Source organism: Oryctolagus cuniculus, chromosome 20 (assembly GCF_051225735.1).
Source record: "Oryctolagus cuniculus isolate XC-2025 breed Fujian yellow rabbit chromosome 20, ASM5122573v1, whole genome shotgun sequence".
NCBI lineage: Eukaryota > Metazoa > Chordata > Mammalia > Lagomorpha > Leporidae > Oryctolagus > Oryctolagus cuniculus.
In genome coordinates, this window is record NC_142886.1 from 21,711,309 (window position 1) to 21,732,543 (window position 21,235).

The 21,235-nt window shown below is 55.2% G+C and overlaps 1 long non-coding RNA gene and 1 pseudogene across 2 annotated transcripts; both read left to right on the forward strand.

Annotated features, from left to right (window-relative positions):
• Positions 1-5,009: 5,009 nt before the first annotated feature.
• Positions 5,010-8,197, forward strand: LOC149120097 (uncharacterized). Of its 2 annotated transcripts, none has more exons than XR_016226474.1 (3): positions 5,010-5,121; positions 5,429-5,567; positions 6,078-8,197. It is a non-coding gene; the product is annotated as an uncharacterized LOC149120097 (long non-coding RNA). The 2 variants fall into 2 exon arrangements; XR_016226473.1 differs by having other exon boundaries at positions 5,099-5,191.
• A 2,443-nt stretch (positions 8,198-10,640) lies between these two features.
• Positions 10,641-11,943, forward strand: LOC149120098 (small ribosomal subunit protein mS31 pseudogene; annotated as a pseudogene).
• Positions 11,944-21,235: the final 9,292 nt, after the last annotated feature.

Here is a 21,235-nt window from a genome sequence, read left to right on the forward strand (position 1 = left end):
GCACATGAGGCATCTTGCGCTGCCCCCCCAGGCACATCAGTGGAGAGTGGAGTGGAGTGGAGCAGCTGGGCCTGGAACTGGCTCCCATATGGGATGTGGCACTGCAGGCGCTAGTTAGTGCCGGCCGCAAACTGTTCTGATTTCTTTACCAAAAGCAAATCTTGTGGTACACAGAGAGGTTCCAAGGAAACCTGGGAGGGGAGAGAGCACTACTGGGCACCTGCCATATATTAAGCCCCAAGGAATTTGAGGTAGAGAATGTAATCCTTACAGTAAACAACCTGCCTACAAGCTGGCTCTTCCCAGAACGTGCAGCACCCAGGGTGAACCCTTGTGTAACTATGGGCTTTGGGTGACGAGGATGCGTCAATGTACAATTGCACCACGCTGGTGGGGGTGTTGATGGGGGGCTGTGCATGTGTGGACTAGGGGTACATGGGATATCTCTGTACCTTCCTCTTCATTTTACTGTGAACCTACTGAAACTATTCTAAAAGAATAAAATTTATGTAGTTAAAAAAAAAGAAAAGGAAGCAAGCAGGGGTGGGGTGCTTCACCCATTTCAGAGAAAGGAAAATAGGTTCTCCTAGGACACTGTCTGCTGCCCCCATTGGGCCACACAGTCACCTCAAGGCCTGCCCACTCTCCCTTCCAAGCCACCTCATGCCATTCACAGTGTGGGAAGATTGACAGCACAAACCGGGGAGCCCAGAAGACACCTGATCCTGGCTTAGGGAGTTCCTAGCCTATGAGTCCTGGGGACCGACCCTCCAACGCTTCTACAGCACAAAGCATCTGCCAAAGCCACCAGGGTGGGTGACTCCTGTGGCTGAGCTGACCGCCAGAAAAGTGCCCAGGCAGTCCTGGAGCCTGGGAGGACAGTACTGGCGCACGTGCTGTCCCCAATGCCTGTAGCTTACTCTCATGATTTTTGATTTATTCATTTTTTATTCACTCAGTACAGTTTGTTTGAATTCCTCCTCGAGGCTAAATCTAACTTTGTGGGAGCCTGATACTTATTTTTGAATCTTCTGTAAGTAAAACTACAGGGGCCGGCACTGTGACACAGCAGGTTAAGCCACTGTCTACAGCACCAGCATCCCATATGAGTGCCAGTTTGAATCTTGGCTGTTCCACTTCTGATGCAGCTCCCTGCTAACATGCCTGGGAAAGCAGTGGATGATGGCCCAAATCCTTGGGCCCCTGTACCCGTGTGGGAGACCTGGATGAAGCTCCTGGCTTCAGCCTGGCCCAGCCCTGGCCATTGTGGTCATTTGGGGAGTGAACGATTAGATAGCCCACGCAGTTCCCACACTCACCTGCCCATCCTGACCTACTCCAGGTCTGGCTTGCATTTCTTCCCAGTCCCAGCCCCCAGGACAGCTGTCACAGGGCACATGAGGGTGGCTGCAGGCACTGCACCAGGAGCAGCAATAGAGCCTGGTGGCTGCGCCACCCCCACCCCACAGACGCTGGCCTCAGCCATGCAGATCCTTTCCTGCCGCGGCTTGCACAGCCCCTGGAGAAGTTAACACCAGGAGGTGCAGGTGCAGGCTGAGGTGCAGGCTGAGGGAGCAGCCGTGGGGACCACTGGGCTGGCCTGCCATTTGCAGAGGAGGGAGCCTTGGCCTCGTGCTCGGGGCTAGTCCCCTGGCAGGCTCCCGGAACACCTTGCGGGAGGGAAGTATTCATGGCAGATAGAGCGCCAAGTCCCACTCAGTCCTCTGCCGCGAGTGAGGGAGGCGTGAGGGAAGCCTCAGGAGTAGCTGGGCCTGGGGCGCACCCCGACCTCAGGCCGGCCCCACAGACCATTTCCCAGTGCGGAGGGAAGACAGATGTCTCCAGGCCCAGGCCCGACCCTTGCTTTCCCTCATCTGCCTGCAGCAGTTGCCCCGAAGCCCAAGGCCTTGCCCAGTGGGAGGGGCGTGGCTCTTCCTCAGGACTGTGTTCCTGATGGTTCCCCTTTCTATGGCGATAAAGACTGTGCCACAGGACAGTGACTCTGAGGGCCGGGAAAAGAGACTGTGGTGCTGCCATCCTAACAGCCCCAGTTCTCTGTGTGTCTGCCCCTGGCTGCTACCCACCGCAGCCCACCCAGAGCTCCAACCTCCAAATGCCTGCCTGTGCACGCGCAACCCCCAGGACACAAGACGGCCTCCTGGGCCGAGGGCAGTGCCACTGCTCAGACTGCAGGTCTGAGCGCGTCCAACAAGCCTTGCCCACAGCTCTTCTCCCACTGAGAGGGAGGCAGAGGGAGGGGTCGGGGTGCTCCCCAGCTGCAGCTGGCTGTGTCTGAGCGGCTCCCGGGTGGCCATCAGTCAGCACAGGGAGCAGACACCCAGACCCCACCTCCAGGCCTGCAGTTGTCCCACGTCCTCTGGCCAGCTCTGCCTCTCATTCTTCACTCTCCTGTCCCCTATCTTCATGGGTCAAGTTCTGGAAATTTCCAAAAGTTAGTTCCTCCTCGCACCCTCCAGGTGTGATAGCACACAGCAGGCCCTGAATGCAAACGGGGGGCAGGTGGCCGGTGCTGGTGGCCATGCTGTCTTGCTCTTCAGTGGGAGGCCTGCTGGGGGCCTGGCATAGCACATGCCATGGGTTGCACCACATGGGAGACCCAGATGGAGTTCCTGGCTCCTGGGTTCGGCCTGACTCAGTCCCAGCTGTTGTCACTATCTGGGGGAGTGAACCAGTGATGGAAGATCTGCCCCCCCAACTCTGCCTTTCAAATAATAGATAGGTCTTAAAAAACAGCATATACCCTTGGGGCCTCCTGCATTATGGCAAAACAATTTAAGCCACCACTTGAGACACTGGCATCCCATATCTAAGTGCTAATTGGAGTGTCAGCTGCTCCAGTTCCAATTCGGTTCCTTGATTTGTCTATTTTGTTTTTAAGAGTTATTTATTTATCTGAAAGTCAGAATTACAGAGATAGAGGGAGAGACAGAGAGAGAACTTCAATCTGCTGGTTCATTGCCAAATGGCCACAATGGCCAGGCTGAAGCCAGGAGCTAGGAGCTTCTTCTGGGTCTCCCATGTGGGTGCAGGGCCCCAAGGGCTTGGGCCATCTTCTACTGCTTTCCCAGGCCATAGCAGAGAGCTGGATCAGAAGAGGAGCAGCCAGGACTAGAACCAGCATCCATATGGGATGCCTGTGCTTCAGGCTAGGGCTTTTTTTTTTTTTTTTTTTTTTTTTGACAGGCAGAGTGGACAGTGAGAGAGAGAGAGAGAGAGAGAAAGGTCTTCCTTTGCCATTGGTTCACCCTCCAATGGCTGCCGCGGCCAGCGTGTTGCGGCCGGCACACCGCACTGATCCGATGGCAGGAGCCAGGTACTTATCCTGGTCTCCCATGGGGTGCAGGGCCCAAGCACTTGGGCCATCCTCCACTGCACTCCCTGGCCACAGCAGAGAGCTGGCCTGGAAGAGGGGCAACCGGGACAGAATCCAGTGCCCCGACCGGGACTAGAACCCGGTGTGCCAGTGCCACAAGGTGGAGGATTAGCCTAGTGAGCCACAGCGCCGGCCAGGCCAGGGCTTTAAATCGCTGTGACTCTGGGCTGGCCCCACACCATAGCTATTTGAACAGAGAAAAATCACTACAATGTATTTCTCGTTCTTTTTTTAATTAATTAATTAATTTGAAAGAGAGAGAGAGATCTTCCGTCTGCTGGTTCATTCCCCAGATGACCACAATGGCCAGTTCTGGGCCAGGCTGAAGCCAGGAGCTTCTTCTGGATCTCCCATGTGGCTGCAGGGGCCCAAGCACATGGGCCATCCTCTGCTGCTGTCCTAGGTGCATTAGCAGGAAGCTGGATTGGAAGTGGAGCTTCCAGGACACAAACCGGCACCCATATGGGATACCGGCATTGCAGGCAGCGGCTTTTCCTGCTACACCACAGCGCCGCCCCCTACAAAGTATTTCTAACTATGTGTAGAGTTGAGTGACTGCAAAGGTAAAAAGAGAACTCCGCTGGATTACAGAGCTCATGGCTGCCAGCTACCAAACCCGGGCTGGGAGAACAAGAGGGAGAAGCTGGCATGGACAGGAACCTAACGGAGGGACCCAGGCTCCGGAGGAGGCAATGCCAGCTGGCCGAGGTCTCTGAGGACGGTGCAGTGAGGGGCTTCCCCAAGAGCTGCCCGAAGGGCCAAGTGCATTCCGGGTGGCTACTGGAAAGCAGCGCTGCCGGGGCTAACCCGGGTGCAGCAGATCCGCACAGAGGCACGCCAGGTGTGCACACTGAGGTGTGGATGAGCCCCAGAAGCACTGTGCTCAGAAGCCAAAGAGGACGTGGGCTGTGCACTTCCACTTCAGTGAAATAACCAGAAACGGGTGCTCTGCGGAGAGCTGCAGGAGCACGTGGCTACTGAGGGCCCAGCGTGGGGGGTGGGGTGCAGACCATCACTGTGTTGGAAATGCTGTGAGGGGGGCCAGCGCTGTGGCATAGCTGGTAAAGCCACCGTCTGCAGTTCTGGCATCCCATGTGGGCGCTGGTTCAAGTCCTGGCTGCTTCACTTCTGATCCAGCTGTCTGCTGTGGCCTGGGAAAGCAGTGGAAGATGGCCCAAGTCCTTGGGGCGCTGTACCTGTGTGGGAGACCGGAAGAAGCTCTTGGCTCCTGGCTTCGGATCGGCACATTTCCAGCTATTGTGGCCATCTGGGGAGTGAACCAACAGACGGAAGCCCTCTCTCTCCCTCTGCCTCTACCTCTCTATAACTCTGCCTTTCAAATAAATAAATAAATCTTTAAAAAAAAAAAAAAGAAATGTTGTGAGGTGAGTTTGGGGACAAGGTTGTACAGCTCTGTCAATAGGCAGACAGTTTTTGAATGACACGCTTCAAATGGGTGGATTTTTGTAGTGCATAAATCAATCCTCAAAAAATCTTTAAAAAAAACCTTCAAAAGCAAGTAGACAGAAAACCATAGGAATAAGCAAGTTCCTCCTTTCTGCCTGCCTCTCCCTCCCTCTAACGCCCTCTCTGCCCTCTCTCTGCTCAGCACTAGCAGGTGAATTAGCTTTTTGTGTTACTACAAGCAAATGCTGGTGACAAGCTACTTAGCAATCCTAGGGAGGGAATTTATTTGGGCTTACTGTTGTGAAGGTCCACAGTCCAAGGTCGGCTGGGCCATCTGTGAGGCTGGACCACCAGGCAGGAGGGCAGCCTTTGTGGAGGGTGGCTCGCAGGGTGACCTGGGGAGAGGAGGAGGGGGAGCGGGAGATGGAGGGGGTGGGGCAGGGGAGGGAGGGGAGAGAGAGCAGCTGGGCTCAACTTGGGCTTTGATAACCAAGCCCTTTAGAAGAACTACCAAGGGCATGTCCCTAGTGACCTGAGGACCTCCCGCAGGCCCACCTCCTAAATACCACAATGGGATCAAGTTTCCTCCCTCTCAGTACCAATAACTTATGACTTTGGGGTTTACAGGTGTGCCTGAGGTTCAGCTTACAGCAAAGAGGAAGACTAGGCTCGCAAGGCACAGGCGGACGGTCCGTGGCGTCTCAGAGCAGGTTCCAGCAGGCAAGTTTGGAGCAGAAAGCCCGTTACTTCCGAGCTGTTGTCGTCTGTAAGTGATCCCTAAGGAAGGAGGTTGCTGGCTCCTGAGAAAGGGCTGGAGGCCCTGCCTGGTGATCAGGACAAAGCATCCCTGCAGCAGAGTCTGGGAGGCTGGGAAAACAGGCAGGAGTGAAAACAGTGGCGACCAGGAGCCCAGAGAATCAGCGACAGCTGGAGCCACAGGGCGGGGACGGTGTGGATCTGCAGGGGCTTGGTATACCCACCTGCTGAGCTCAGCGACTGGGGCCGGCTGCAACATTTCTTGTGGGTGGTGTGGATTTGGGGGCCATAGGTTCTGAGATCCCCCATTATAGGACTCATTCCTCATAAACTGCAAGTGCTCTGAATAAGGTAGCACAGGCCAATGAGTTAGCGCTTCCGCTGTGCCAAGCACCATGGACTCTCAAGCATTTCCAAACTGTTCCTGCCCCGAGAGCAGAAACCAGCACCTGATGGGAATTAGGGGATCTGGACAAGGGAAGTTCCTACCTTCAGAATTTTTCTTTCATCCCACACCAAGGTCCAGATGCAGTTTGTTGGCCGTGAACTCTTCTGTGGATGCAGCAGCATGAGGAGCAACCTCCTCATCCACAGAGCCAAGTTTGGATCCCAAACTACCGATTCTAGCCCGTGACTCGCAGTCGCTGATGCAGAGAATGACCGGAGAGAGAAGCAGGCGGCATTCTCCTTCACGCTCGAGCCCCACGGTGCCAAGGCCTGCTGTGTGCCCCGCACGGGACACGTGCTGGCTGAGAAGCCACGTGTTTGCTCAGATGTGGGTGCCTTGGAGTTGATTTTCTGCTTTACATGTGCGTGGTATTGTGCGATGTCCCCCAGTGTCATCTGACAATGGGGCCCGTCAGTATCCTTGGCTTCCTCTTCAAGCACAGACTTTAGCATTATCTTTGCAGTTAATTTACAAGCTTCCTGGCAAGGATACGACTGGATTCTGCATGCACTCCCAAAGTTTTGGTTTTAACAGCACCAGATTGTGGGTCAGGGGCAAAGGGATTGCAGGTCCAGTAAGGGACATTTGACAAGATTCTTCATTAGACTTCCACCCAGAATTTTCACGGAGGGCTGCGGGTGTGCAGTCGGCACCCAGGAATTTGTCTGGTATCATCGTGGTCGCGTGGGGTCTGTCGGTTCCACATGTCCACCGTGCTCTCCTGGACTCCGTGCTGCCGCCTGCTCCGCGCTTCACTTTTGGAGATCGTCTTTCGAGGCCCCGACCCACATTTGCGAGGAGGGGCACGAACGCACACATCACGAGCACGGACCGCGACGCACAGGCGAGAAGCCCCGCACCGACCTGACCCTTGTTCCTTGTCCACAACCTCTCCCTTCCAGCTGGCAGCTTCGAAGACTTTAGTTTTACTCTGGGTGTTCCAAAGCTTCACCAGGGTCTTTTTAAAAGTGTATTTCAATTTTTATTTATTTATTTTTGAAAGCACCATGCTGTTTTAGGTGTCCTTTTGGACGAGCAGGAGGGAAGAGTTGGATAAAATCAGGCTAGTCTTTGGAAAAAAGCATCAGTGTCTTCATATCCTTAATATTTGGTCTTCAACTTTCTTTTCTTCAATTTTTATTAGTTGAGAGGCAGACAGACAGAGCTTCCACCTGCCACTTCGCTCCCCAAATGCCCAGGATGGCTGGGGCTGGGCTGGGTTGAAGGAAGGGGCCAGGAGCACCAGCCGGGAGCCCAGTTACTGGAGCCATCACGGGCGCCTCCCAGGGGCTGCGGCGGCAGAATCTGGAGCCAGGAGCTGGGTGGGGCAGGTACTCGGATGTGGGATGCAGGTGTTGGCACTGCTAAGGTGAACGCTTGTCCCCTTCTCAACTTCCCTGGAAGCTTTTTGCTTCTTCATGGGTCAGGAGCGGCTGGTAGGGGAGGGGTAGGAACGCAGCGGGCAACTTCATCGTCTGGACTGAACACCTGTCTGAGGGCGGATCCCAACACCAGCCTCTGTGATGCTGTGCTCTCTTTTTAAGAAAAATTACTTATTTAAGTACTTTCACTATACTTGAAAATAAGAGAGGGGAGAGAGAGAGAGAGATCTTTCATTTGCTGGTTCACTCCCCAAATGCCTCTAAAGGACTAGGCCAGGACAAGCCAAAGCCAGAAACTTGGCACTCACACAGGTCTCGCATGTGGTGGTTGGCAGAGGCCCAAGTACCAGAGCCATCGCCTGCTGCCTCCCAGGCACATGTTCGCAGGGAGCTGGACTGGAAGTGGAGGAGCTGGAACTCAGCCCAGGCACTCTGATGTGGGACGTGGTCCCAACCAGTAACCCAACTTGCTGCACACGACACCGCCCAGGCTATGCCTTCGGGTGACAGAAAAGTGACCAAGGCCTAACAACAAATGAGGCTTCTGGCCAATGACCGTGGTTCTTCCCCCATCCTCAGGGGATTTATTGGCCCAGAACTTCACACAGGAGTTGATCAAGCGAAGTGCCAGGGTGCCCCACTTGCCTCCTGGGACATGGTAGAGCCACAGCGTCCCATATCTCTGGGCTCGGTGTGAACATGTGACCTGCTTTGGCCAATGAAACGTGGGCAAAGGCTGGCGCCGTGGCTCACTAGGCTAATCCTCCGCCTTGCGGTGCCAGGCACACCGGGTTCTAGTCCCGGTCCGGGCGCCGGATTCTGTCCCGGTTGCCCCTCTTCCAGGCCAGCTCTCTGCTGTGGCCAGGGAGTGCAGTGGAGGATGGCCCAAGAGCTTGGGCCCTGCATCCCATGGGAGACCAGGATAAGTACCTGGCTCCTGCAAATGGATCAGCTCGGTGCGCCAGCCACGGCAGCCATTGGAGGATGAACCAATGGCAAAAGGAAGACCTTTCTCTCTGTCTTTCTCTCACACTGTCCACTCTACCTGTCAAATAAAAAAAAAAAAAGAAAGAAAGAAAGAAACATGGGCAAAAGTAACACCACCTCCAGGGAGGAGCTAAAGGCCAGCCAGTGTCATGTGGGTGTCCCTGCTCTGTTACTGTGCAATGTTCCAGCTGCCGGCTCCTTGTCTGCCTGCATCCTTTGGTGGGGACCAGGAAAAGACCCCCGGCCCCAGCCAGCACCATCACCATGGTGTTAACATAAGCAAGAAATAGAGGTCACGGACTTCAGTCACTGAGATCCTGGGGGTTGGTCTTGTAACATCACTCAGCCTCTCCTGGAGGAAATGGGCTACACAGACCAGGAAAGCTCATCAAACCTTTGCCAGACTCTCGGCCCTCAAGCTGCCACTGATGGGGCCCACCTGCTCCCCTCCCCCAGGCCCCTCTTACAGTGGGTTCCAGCGCTCCGTTCCCTAGTTGAACTGCCCTTCCAGCATGTCTGTCAACAGCACACCACAGTCAGGAATAGTATCAGCATCAGCGTGGATTTTCAACAAACAAAAATACTCCGTAGCGTGAAAAACCTGCTCAAAAAGGCAGTGTTGGGTCTGAGGTCCACGTGCTCCCAGCCCCCCAGACCCAGGTGGGGCCCCCAGGGCACAGGTCGGCTGGATTCCTCCTGGCTGCCTGGCCCTGATGTCTGCCAGACAGCGTGACCTTGGAGGTGGGGCCCGGCAAACGTGGGTGCCCCTGGGGAGGCAGGGTGTGGTCAGGAAGGCATCGTATGCTCGTCCTCTGCATCTCCTCCTCCTGTTCGTGGACAGTGGGCAGTGGCAGATACATCTGGGCGCTCGCCCTGGGGCTGCAGGGACTCGGATCCCACGCAGAGGCCAGGCCCTGGGTATCTGAGCTGGCTGCTGGTGCGAGGGGAGGTGGAGGCCCGACTGCCCCAGGGGCTCAGCACAGCATAAGGCAGTTTGCGAATCATTCAGTCTTTGTATTTGTTTTTTTCTTTCCTCCTTCCCTCCCTCCTTCTCTCTCTCTCTCTCTCTCTCTCCCTCCTCTCTCTCTTTCTTTCTTTCAATTTGACAGGCAGAATTAGACAGTGAGAGAGAGACAGACAGAAAGGTCTTCCTTCCATTGGTTCATCCCCCAAGTGGCTGCCATGGCCAGCACGTTGCAGCCAGCACACTGCGCCGATCTGAAGCCAGGAGCCAGGTGCTTCCTCCTGGTCTCCCATGGGGTGCAGGGCCCAAGCACTTGGGCCATCCTCCACTGCCTTCCCGGGCCACAGCAGAGAGCTGGACTGGAAGAGGAGCAACCAGGACTATAACCCGGCACCCATATGGGATGCCGGCGCTGCAGGCAGAGGATTAACCAAGTGATCCACGGCGCCGGCCCAGAACCACTCAGTCTTCACACAGAAACCCCGTGCTGCCTCCGTGGGCGGGGGCTGGTACAGGCTCCGGTGCCCTATTGCTCGGGGCGGATGCTAGGTCTATGGCATGGAGGGTCTGTAGTGCCTCCTGCGCCCGGAGGCAGTGTGGAAGGCTGGAGGTCAGAGGTCGGGGGCCTTGTTCTCTCGCACGGCCGTGATCTGCTGCAGGAGGAAGGCCAGCTGCATCTTCCGGGCAGCGGGGTCCTCCTCCAAGGCGTTGAGGATCTCATCGTGGTACTTGGGCATGTACTGGTACTGCTTTTTTGTTTTGTTTTGTTATCTGGGTCAAAGGTCACAGGGCGGGGTGAGCGCACAGTCAGCACCACGGGGCCTGGGTAGCCCATCAGTGTGAGGATGAGAGGGAACCCCGCCCGGGAGAGCGAGGGCCACGCGCTGCCCGGGGTCCCCCCGCCTGGAGGAGGGAGGCTGCAGAGGCCGGTGGGGCCACAGCTGACCACAGCCCCCGGGCCAACGGAGCCCCTGGGGGGCTCTGGATCTGGATGCGGCCCGCACATGCGTTTGGAATGCGGCGTGGGTGGGCACGGGCAGAGCTGCTGAGAGCAAGAATGGGGTGGAGCAGAGGAAGAATGTTCCGGAAGGGAAGTGGCAGGCTGGACCCAGTAACAGGTGGAAAGGGCGCGAGGTGTCTCTCTCTCTCTCTCTCTCTCTCTCTCTCTCTCTCAGTGCCAGCCTGCATGTCCAGCCGGGGCAGTGGGTGGGAGAGGGAGAACTGAAGCTGCCCCCCGTTTCCAGACACCGTGGTCTGAGCCCAGAAGCCCCGTGGCTGGGAGAAGACGTTGACTGACGCGTGTCTGGGACAAGGACTGGATCCAGAGCGTGTGGAGACCCTCGGGAATCTGTAAAGGCGCTAGCAACCGCTGAGAGAGGCACGGGGTCTGCCAGACATGTCTCCAAAGCAGCGGACCCACGACCACCAAGCACGGACAGAGACGCTGGGCACCGTTGGTTGGCAGGGGAACGCGCCCCTGGCCGGCGTGGACATGGCCCCAGCCCCTGGGACGGCTGGGGTCCCAGGACCGGGTGCGGCTGGGCGATTGCCGCCAGCCAGAGCAGGTTCACTCAGAAGCGTGGGCCTGAGGGCCCGGGGCAGCGCTGCCACGCCCACGGAAGAGGAAGTGGCTCAGAGGACGTGGGTGGAAGGCGGACCCGGAGCCCTGGTGTCTGCCTGCCGGGGAGGACCAGCGGCCACACGGAGCAGCAGACCACAAAGCCACCCAAGCGAAGGGCTCTGGAAGGTGAGGAGGCTGTCATTGGCAAGCTTCAAAGAGCTAAAAGGACGGCCCAAAGACGAGAGCGAAGCCTCCGAGCCCCGAGTTGGTGGCAGCTGCGACTGCTGTGGCAGATTCTCTCCCTTTGACCAGCAGAGCCCCAGGCACACCTGCTCAGGCAGCTCCCGCACACGAGGAAGCCCCGTGGGCACAGGGGGACCGGCCGAGGCCGAAGGTCAGTCTCAGGAGCATCACATCAGATGTGAAAGCTGCCAGGCCTGCGGCAGCCGGGGTTCATACACGACCAGAGCCTCAGATTCAGTGTGACGAAGGATCTGAGGTCCTCTGGACAGAAGACTACTGATCTCAGAAAATTATTAGGACAAATGTATTCAAGGGGGAGAGGCTTGATATTTTGGACCCTAAGACACTCACTGCAGAAGCACCTGAAGCAGAAGCAGACCTTCACTCTGGGGATCGAGTTTGCTAAGCAGCGGCTGCAGGAAGTGAACAGCCCTTCCCGAATGTGTTTGAAGAGGGGATCCAGCGGACCCAAGAGGGGAAACTGTGGGAGTTCCCAGTGAACAAGGACGCAGGTTCTGATGATGATGGCTGAGAATGTCATGAACATATTTGCTTGGCTAAACACCTGGAGGGTTTTCCAAAACAAGGACCAATTCGCCACTTCATGGAGCTGGTGATTTGTGGCCTTTCCAAAAACCTGTATCTGAGTGTTAAACAGAAGGTTGAGCATATAGAACGGTTTAGAAATTATTTTAATGAAAAAAGTGACATTCTAAAAGAAAAGAACATACAGTTCAATTAAGATGTTGGAAATTTCTCATTGGATACTATAAATAAAATAATTTCACTAGAAAAAAAAAACACAGGATCTATTTACTCTGAAGATTTCTGAAGCTCCACACTCCCCCCCACCCCCCCACCCCGTCCACCACAACAGAGCAATGGAGCTGGGCGGAGCTCAGGCTGCCAGAGGAGGAGCCTGGGAGAGGGACGCCCCAATGCCTGGTCCCCGGGCACCCCTTGCAGGTGGCGACCAGAGCAGCAGTGGCAGCAGCCGGAGCCAGGCTTGCTGCTGGCTGCTCTGGGCAGAGCAAGCAGGCAGGAGCCCGGGCTCTGTGCCTAGCGCTGCAACCTCGCAGCCACACCACTGCAGAAAGCTGGAGGTCCGAGGTTGGGTGTCAAGGAAGGCTGCAGCCCCGCGACAACGCGGGAGACAGTGGGCAGGTGTGCGCAGAACACAACAGAAAGTTCCCGTTCTTACAGTCAGAAGATTGGGGGAGATTTGAGACCCTGGCGGGGAGGAGAGAGTGAGGCCGTGGGCGGCACACCTGCACCTGCGGGCGCCTGGAGTGTGTGAGCTGCAGGATTCTCTGAACGAGGCGGTCCCGGCCCCGCAGGGGCCCAAGCGCTTGCAGATGGCTGCACACTGGGGCTGCAGGGGCCTGGGAACGAAGAGCATGCTTTCCAGATGCTTCGAAATCCTCTTTTTAAAAAATCAGTGCATTTTAATAAGCCAAAAGCTGCCCCCCCCACACACACACGATGGCTTTTGTTTTTCAGCATCCAAATGTGTTTTGTGGTCCAGTTGACATCAGCCTGAGGCTTGGGGTTTCATCTACTTGAAAGGCAGAGAGATGTTCCAGATCTGCTGGTTCACTCCCCAAATTCCTGCAGCAGGCAGGACTGGGCCAGGCTGAAGCCAGGAGCTTGGGGCGCCAACCGGGTCTCCCATGTGGGTGATGGGAGCCCAAGTACTTGGGCCCTCACCGGCTGCCTCTCAGCATGTGCCTAGCAGGAAGCTGGATTGGAAGAGAGTAGCGAGGACTTGAACTGGATTCCTCACAAGGAGGGTGCCTCCAGGGGGCCCACTTCAGGAGGGGAGGCAAGGAGAAAAGGTCACTGGTGTGGAGGTGTGGCCATTGGGTTTTCACCCCTGGCCCCGAGTGGGAGGGAAGAAGGAAGGGATGTGGCTTGAGCTCCCCCTTGCCTGGCTGCGCCCAGCCATACCACTGTCACAGACCGTGCGGAAACAGCACTGCTGAGAGGTGAAGCCGTGATGTCGCCAAGGTCACCCAGAGGAGCAGTGCCAGAGCCAGCACGGACAGACACAGGAGCCAGGAGCCTTGTGCTCCTGGGACATTCATCTGTGCGGCGGAGGTCCCTGGGAGCCCATGGCTGCACCTGCTCTCTGAGGTTGCACTGAATCTATTTTTTTTTTTTTTCAAAAGAGAGAGAGGGACAGAGAGAAAGAGAGTAAATCTTCTCTCCGCTGGTGTGCTTCCCAAGAGGCCACAACAGCCAGGGCTGGGGCAGACCGAAGCCAGGAGCCAGGAGCTTCTTCCAGTTCTCTCACACGGGTGCAGGGGCTCAAACATTTGAGCCATCCTCTGCTGCTTTTTCAGGCCCATTAGCAAGGAGCTGGATGGGAAGTGGAGCATCCAGGTCTCGAACTGGTGCCCAAATGGGATCGAGCACTTCAGGTGGCGGCTTTACCTGCGACACCACAGCGCTGGGCCCTCACTCTTTGCTCTTGAGCCCAGCGCCCCATCCCACTGAGAACACCCTGGATTCCGTCCTGGTGCCCAGATTGTGACCCTTTCCTGGCTTCAGAGACCATGCCCAATTCTGCCTTCTGCAGCTTTGCTTCCCAGGGTTTCTGTTGCCAAAGAGCAAGCAGGACATGAAGATATTGCCTCCTTTGCCGTTGGTTCACCATCCAATGGCCGCCGCAGCTGGCGCACTGCAGCCAGCGCACCGTGCTGATCCGATGGCAGGAGCCAGGTACTTATCCTGATCTCCCATGGGGTGCAGGGCCCAAGCACTTGGGCCATCCTCCACTGCACTCCCTGGCCACAGCAGAGAGCTGGCCGAGAAGAGGGGCAACCAGGACAGAATCCAGCACCCCGACCGGGACTAGAACCCGGTGTGCCGGCGCCACAAGGCGGAGGATTAGCCTAGTGAGCCGCGGCACCGGCACTATGTATTCCTAATTATTGCTGCTCCTCTCTTATGTGCCCAATTTATAAATTAAGCTGCATCATGGGTGTGCGTGCACAGACCAGACACAGCACATCCAAGAGGACTCCCCTCCTCTTTTCTCCCCTGTCGGTGTTCGGGCAGCCTGGCCCTGGGCTTTGTCCCTTGCCCCCTGCCCCCACCCCCGGCTCTCCCCTCTCTCCTCCCCTCTCAGAGGCCCTTGCTTCTTCCACCTGCCCAGAGGTCTCCTCTGCCTGCTGCTTAGGTTCCTTCCTCTTCCCTCCCCTGCCTCCCCTGCAGCTCGGGGCCACCTCCTTCCTACCTTGTGAGCTTCCCCTCCAGCCTCGGGCTCCACTGCTCTGGGCCCTCTCACTCCCAGTGGGACTCCAGGCTGCAGCTTCCCCTTCCACCTGCTGGGACTGGCATCCCCATGACCTCGACCCCCCCGTGCCCCTGCTGTGCTCCTGCACAGCCCACTGGAGTTGAGACTTTTTGTCTTTGCTCTTTAGAGCAGTTAAACTCATCTCTATCCTTTTATGTTGCTGTCCAGATGCGCCCAGCCCACCTTGGGAAAGAGGGCGGGCATGGCAGCCAGTGCACTGAGACCCTCGCCAACGCCCCCGTCCCTCTGCCTCTGGCCTGGGCTCAGCTCCTCCTGCAGATGTCCGTGGGCCCCGCGGAAGAGGAGGGTCCTCAAAGTGGTGGCCCGTGGCCCTCCTGCACCCACAGGGGTGCCCACCAAGACCCTCAGTGCACTTGGATACCACAGATGACACCCAGCCCAACACTGTGCTTCCCCCCACACACCCCCATCGTAAAGTACAGACACACTAAGATTCACAGCCGTGAATCTGTGTATATGGACACAACAATTATAACGACAGACTGCGTAGGCAGTTGTGTGAATGCCAGCCCTCCTGTCTCAGCTGCCCCTGAGCACTTAAAGATTTATTTTTTATCTGTTTGAAAGGCAGAGTTGGAGAGGGAGAGAGGGAGACAGAAAGAGAGATCTTCCTCTGTAGAGCCATGGGTTAGGTCCTGGATAAGCCTCAGTCCTCAGTAAATCTAGGTTAAAAATCATGCAATCATGCTCAAGACGGCGAAGAGAAGAATGGATGAACACAGGGGCTGGGGAAAAACTGTGTGTGACCTGGGCAGCACTGTGTGTGACCGGGGCAGCACTGTGTGTTTCCTGGCAGCACTCTGTGTGTGACCTTGTAGTACTGTGTGTGACCTGAGCAACACTGTGCAGAGGCCACGGCCATTGCCTTCTGTTCAACGCTGATGCTGTTGTGAACACAGCCGTGCGTAAGGGAGCCTAAGGCAGCAGACTGTCCTTCACACCTGTATTAGCTGGACACTGTTGTCTGCTTAAGAGTTGTTTCTTAATAATCAAGTCCACGGACACAGTTTGTGCGCCTGAGTCATGGGTGTTCCGGTGGTGCTGACTGGCAAACTGGGGCACAGACACAGGGACACGGCTCTCAGCTAGAGCTGGCTGCGTTGTTATGAAAAAAGTATCAAGTCCAACGCCTAGGTACAGAGATGGTAGACTGCCAGGAGAGGAAAGTTCAACACAGCGTGTTACAGTCTCTAGTAACTGTTTATTTCCACCCAAGAATGTCTGTCCCGCTGGGACTCACTGCCACCGTGTCTGATGCTGCGCCTGCCTTTCCCCTCGGAGACGGAAGCGTGGACCACGTGCTGCTTAGTTCACCAAAGTCTTCCTCACTACCCGCCAAGCACCGGTGCCTCTAAATCTATCAGACCATACCGATGTTTCAGGAGTGGAAAACCGGAACGTCTGTATCTGTAAAACAATGCATGACTTTAGGTCCGTCACGGGCATTAGAGTAGAACATACATTCTCTTCCTGCTTCAACCAATGTTTTTCTTAGTACAAGCTTTTATAATTTTACTCCCATTTATGTTTGGACAGAAACCTGCACTCTGTACCTGTCTCTCTCTTTTAAATTTACTTATTTTTAAAATATTTATTTATTTATTTGAAAGGCAGAGTTGTGGGGGAAGAGAAAGAGAGACGAGACAGAGAGAGACAGAGAGATCTTCCATCTGTGCGTTTAGTCCCCAGATGGCTGCAATGGGCTGAGCTGGGCTGTTCTGAAGCCAAGAACCAGGAGCTTTTTCAGGGTCTCCCATGAGGATACAGGGGCCCAAGGGCTTGTTCCGTCTTCAGGCTCATTAGGAGGGCATTGGATTGGAAGTGGAACAGCTGGGAGTTGAACCAGAATCCAGATAGAATGCCGGGGCTGCAGACCGTGGCTTCACCTGCTACACCACAGTGCTGGCCTCCATGATTGCATTTTCTTTACTGATTAAAAATACTTTGAGGGGGGTAAGCATGTGGTGTGGTGGTTAAGAAGCCACTTAGGACACCCTCAACACACATCGGGGTGTCGGGATTCAAATTTGAGCTCTGCTTCTGATTCTAGCGTCCTGGAAAGTGCAGCTTGGGGCCGAGGCTCACTTGGTTAATCCTCCGCCTGCGGCACCGCCATCCCATATGGGTCCTGGATTCTAGTCCCGGTTGCCCCTCTTCCAGTCCAGCTCTCTACTGTGACCCGGGAAGGCAGTGGAGGATGGCCCAAGTGCTTAGGCCCCTGCACCCGCATGGCAGACCAGGAGGTAGCACCTGTCTCCTTGCTTCAGATCAGTGCAGCTCCAGCCATTGCAGAGTGAACTATCGGATTGAAGACCTCTCTCTCTGTCTCTCCCTCTCACTATCTCTAACTCTACCTCTCAAATAAATAAAGAAAAAAAATTTTAAAAAGAGTCTTCAAAATTCTTTAAAAATCATATGAAAAAATTATGCATGGATTAAAACAATATGGACCAAGCTTAACTCCACCCATGCACAGACTTTGGGGAGCCCCCGTGTCCCCATGAGCTCACACAGTCCTAGCAAAGAAGCAGGGAAATAGTTCTGGGTGTGCAGCCTTTGCTGTGGGGACATGAGACAGCACACGAGCATGTGGGGCAGCGTCCCTAGGGCTGGGAACAGAGCCCACACAGCCCAAGGTTAAAAGCAGCCACAGGTGTCTGAGGGGCAGGGTGGGGCAGCCTGCCCATGGGCCAGGGAGTCCAGGGAGCAGTGTGCAGAGGCAGCTTTACGTCAGTTCCGGAGGCATAATTGATGTCAGCTCCCAGAACTCACAACAGCTAACTTACATTCCCCAGAATGCTCTCAGTCAACCAGTTAAGAACAGTAAGACAACTGAGACAATGAGAACAGAAAAAAAGGCAACCTACTTACTTGTGGGCTGGAAAAGATCTGCAGACACTGAGGGATCTCATGGGATCTGAGGGTGCTAATGATAAACCAGCATTAGAACTGGGTTCTGGCCGGCGCCACTGCTCACTAGGTTAATCCTCCTCCTTGCTTTGCTGGCACCCCAGGTTCTAGTCCCGGTTGGGGTGCCGGATTCTGTCTTGGTTGCCCCTCTTCCAGGCCAGCTCTCTGCTGTGGCCAGGGAGTGCAGCGGAGGATGGCCCAAGTGCTTGGGCCCTGTACCCCATGGGAGACCAGGAGAAGCACCTGGCTCCTGCCTTCGGATCAGCACTGTGCACCGGCCACAGCACGCCAGCCGTAGCAGCCATTGGAGGGTGAAACAATGGCAAAGGAAGACCTTTCTCTCTGTCTCACTCTCTCACTGTCCACTCTGCCTGTCAAAAAAAAATTGAAAAAAAAAGTAGAACTGGGGTGCAGATCTCCACGACAGGATCAGCCCATTCATTCATTCACTCTCTCTCTCTGCCCTGGCCCCAGCCCCTTCTCTCACCTCTCTGTCTCTTGGACTCCATCTTGGACACAGGCTCTCTTCCCAGGAGAGAGGACTTGCACCATCCTGGCATTCACAGCCCCCAGTGGAAGCCTCCAGGGGAGCGAGCTCTTCCTGGTAGCTGTGTCTCCTGCCCGGCAGAGCCCTGGCATGGACGCTACCTGCATTATGAGCTCATCCAGCTCAGGCACTGTGACCAGGGGTGGCCACCCAGGGGGCTGTGCCTGTGTCCCCTGAAGGGCAGGGGTAAGGGTGGTGTTTCGTGTCTGGTTGCCCAGCTAAAGTGACATTGGGTAGACTCTCTCTGGTGATGAGTAGTCTGGCTTTCACTGGTTCTGCAGGTCTGCCCCATTAGCACATGGCCCCCAGCAGACTTTAGCAGGGTACAAGGGCTTCCAACAGTTCATACAACACGTGCAACACACGAGCAGGCTATCTATCACCACACCCCGTGAACCAAGTGTGACAAAAGGCTGTGACACCTCTCTGAGGATGAGCAAAAGGCCTTTACTTGGCTGATATCAGATTAGGAGCGAGAAAGAAACCTTGGTTCTTGGGGCGTGGTGTATGGCACAGCAGGCTAAGACACTGCTTATGATGCCAGCATCCCATAGTTGAAGTGCCTGTTCAAGCCCTGGCTCCAATCAGCTCCCTACTAACGCACCTGAGAAACCAGCGGCATATGGTCCAAGTACCTGGGCACCTGCCGACCATGTGGTAGACCTGGGTGGCATCCTAGGCTTTATAAAAAGATTTATTTTATTTTTTTGAAAGGCAGAGTTGCAGAGAGAGAGGGAGGAATACAAACAGACACACACATGCACACAAACACAGAATAGAAGGGGAGAGAGAGAGATAGAGAGGGAGAGAGAGAGAGAGACAGACAAAGAGAGAGAGGTCTTACATCTGCTGGTTCACTTCTTAGATAGCCACAATGGCAAGGGAAGTGCCGGGTGGAAGCCAGGAACCAGGAGCTTTCTGGGTCTACTATGTGAGGGAAGCAGCCGAAGCATTTGGGTCATCTTTCGCAGCTTTCCCAGGCACATTAGCAGGGAGCTGGGCTGGAAGTGGAGCAGCTGAGGATCAAGCCAGCACCCATATGGGATGGCATCACTGCACCGCGGGCCTAACCCCTTACACACAGTGCCAGCCTCACAGGCTCCTGGCTCAAACCAGCCCACCTGGCCATTGCAGCGAGGTGGGGAGTAAGCAGAGGATAGAAGATCACTTGACCTTTCAAATAAATAAATCTTAAAGAAGCCTGGGCACCAGCGCTAGGGCATAGCAGTCAAGCTGCCACCTGTGACACTGGCATCCCATATTGGGAGGCTGGTTTGTGTCTGGCTGCTCTGCTTCTGATCCAGCTCCCTGCTTACGTGCCTGGGAAGGCAGAGGAAGATGGCCAACTACCTGGGGCATTGCCAACTGAGGGGAAACCTGGATGGAGTTTGGGTGCCTGACTTCAGACTGGCCTTGTAGCCATTTGGGGATGTGGGCAGGGGAACCAGTGAATGAAAGTTCTCTCTCTGCACCTTTTCTCTCTGTCTATGTGTGTGTGTGTGTGTGTGTGTTTTGTCTCCCTGTAGCTGTAAGTCGCCTTTTAAATAAATCAAGTTTTAAAAATAAAAACAGTCTAATAAGACATTTTCTTAGGAGTTTCCTTTGGGATTTACACTGAATTGAATTCTTGGGGCGGTCCATGGAGATTCCAGCCCCTCGTTTTAGTCCAGCGTGGACAAGATTGGACTTTAGCAACATGTTCAGGCTACTACTGAGCAGGGCTGGGGGACACAGAGTCTCGGGGCCATCACATACCTCGGGGAGATGCATTTTCTAGAACCAGGTGGGTCTGCAAGGCTCCCACCAGCACTGGGAGGAGCGATGAGAATGAGAGCTGTGGTGTCTCTCGTCCTTGCCGACGCTGCTTTGCAATCCGGATGGGAACTCAGGTTTTCCTCGAACTGGGTCACTTGAAGGGACTTGAAAACCTCATGGAAATGGAAATAAAGGGTGAGCTTCTTTGTTGCAGTTTTTGAAATTCATGCATGGGAGAGGGTTTACAAGACGTTCACGGGAAAAGTATGTGAAGGAAAAACTATGCGCAGGTTTTCAAAAGTTTTTTCACCTGAATAAATGTTGAGTTATATATTTGGTGATGCTTTGGTAGGTCCTGAGTTTCCCCTTTATTTGATCTGCCTACAAAAACTCCAACCTTACGACAAAGATGAGTTTTTACCTGTGCTTCATGGAAGACACTCCCCAAAGTCCTCATACTCCATTGTTTTTTCAGCTTATTTAATAAAACTGCAGTGAGAACTCCTGGGGTGCTGGTTCTTTCCTCCCAGCCTGAGGAGGTGACCAGCACTGAAGGAAATCACAGAGAAATTGCGCCGTGCTATCTCCCTGGGCGTCCCAGAGGAGGGGTCATCTCCCCAGGGAGGGTTCCTCTCCCAAGAGGGCTTGGGCAGTCGGTGCAGAGGGAGCACCACGTGTTCCTGGGTCCCATGGCTGTGCTGGGCCCTGGGGGCTCCTCAAGAGCTGCAGGAGACACCGATCCACTTGCTGTGTGGGGGCGGGGGTTCCCGGGCTCATTTCCTACCTGAGGTGAGGTTGTGGCTTCCTCGGGAGAAACACTGGTCCTGAGGGCTCAGCACCAGGCTGTCCCAAGGAGACAGATCCGAGGCTGTGATGCGGCCATCGCCTCGTAGTTCTGGGCTGTGCAGGTCCCGAGGCATTGAAGCACGTAGTCTTTCTTTTTGTTCTAAGTTGTATTCCATTTGTGTGAGAGTGAAGAGGGGAAAGAGAGAGTGCTAGTGGGGGGCGGGGGGGGGGCTCTTCCATCCTCTGATACAGCCCATAAAGGACCTCCAGGCCTTGGCCTGGCTGAAGCTGGGAGCCAGGAGTTTTAGTTGTTGTTGTGACAGGAGCCCAAAAACCCCACGTGCCTGGGAGCGCCTCGATTCCTCCCTACCAGGCGGAGGCCAGGCTTGGAGGACGCAGCTTTCTCGGCTGCCACTGATTGGGCCTTCCATGTCTGGGCTGCATGGACCCCACTACCTTCTGGGCTTCCAGGGTTTCTGCCGAGAAATCTGACGGTGACCTAGGGGGAAAGGGTGACAAAGCCACCTTCCTCTCGGCTCTGCAGATGCGAACTGTGTACCTGGCAGTGTCTTGGGCAACCGAATACGTGTTGAGTTTACCGAGGCCAGAGAGATTGTCCCATCATTCTGAGACCCATCACTCAGAGGGTAAAGGCAAAGGAGGGGATACACTAAGTGGAGACTCTAGGAGGTCTTGAAAAGACACCACTTATCATCATATTTAAACCAGAAATGAGAAGGCCACCGAAGCAATCGACAGGTTGGAGTTTCTCAAAA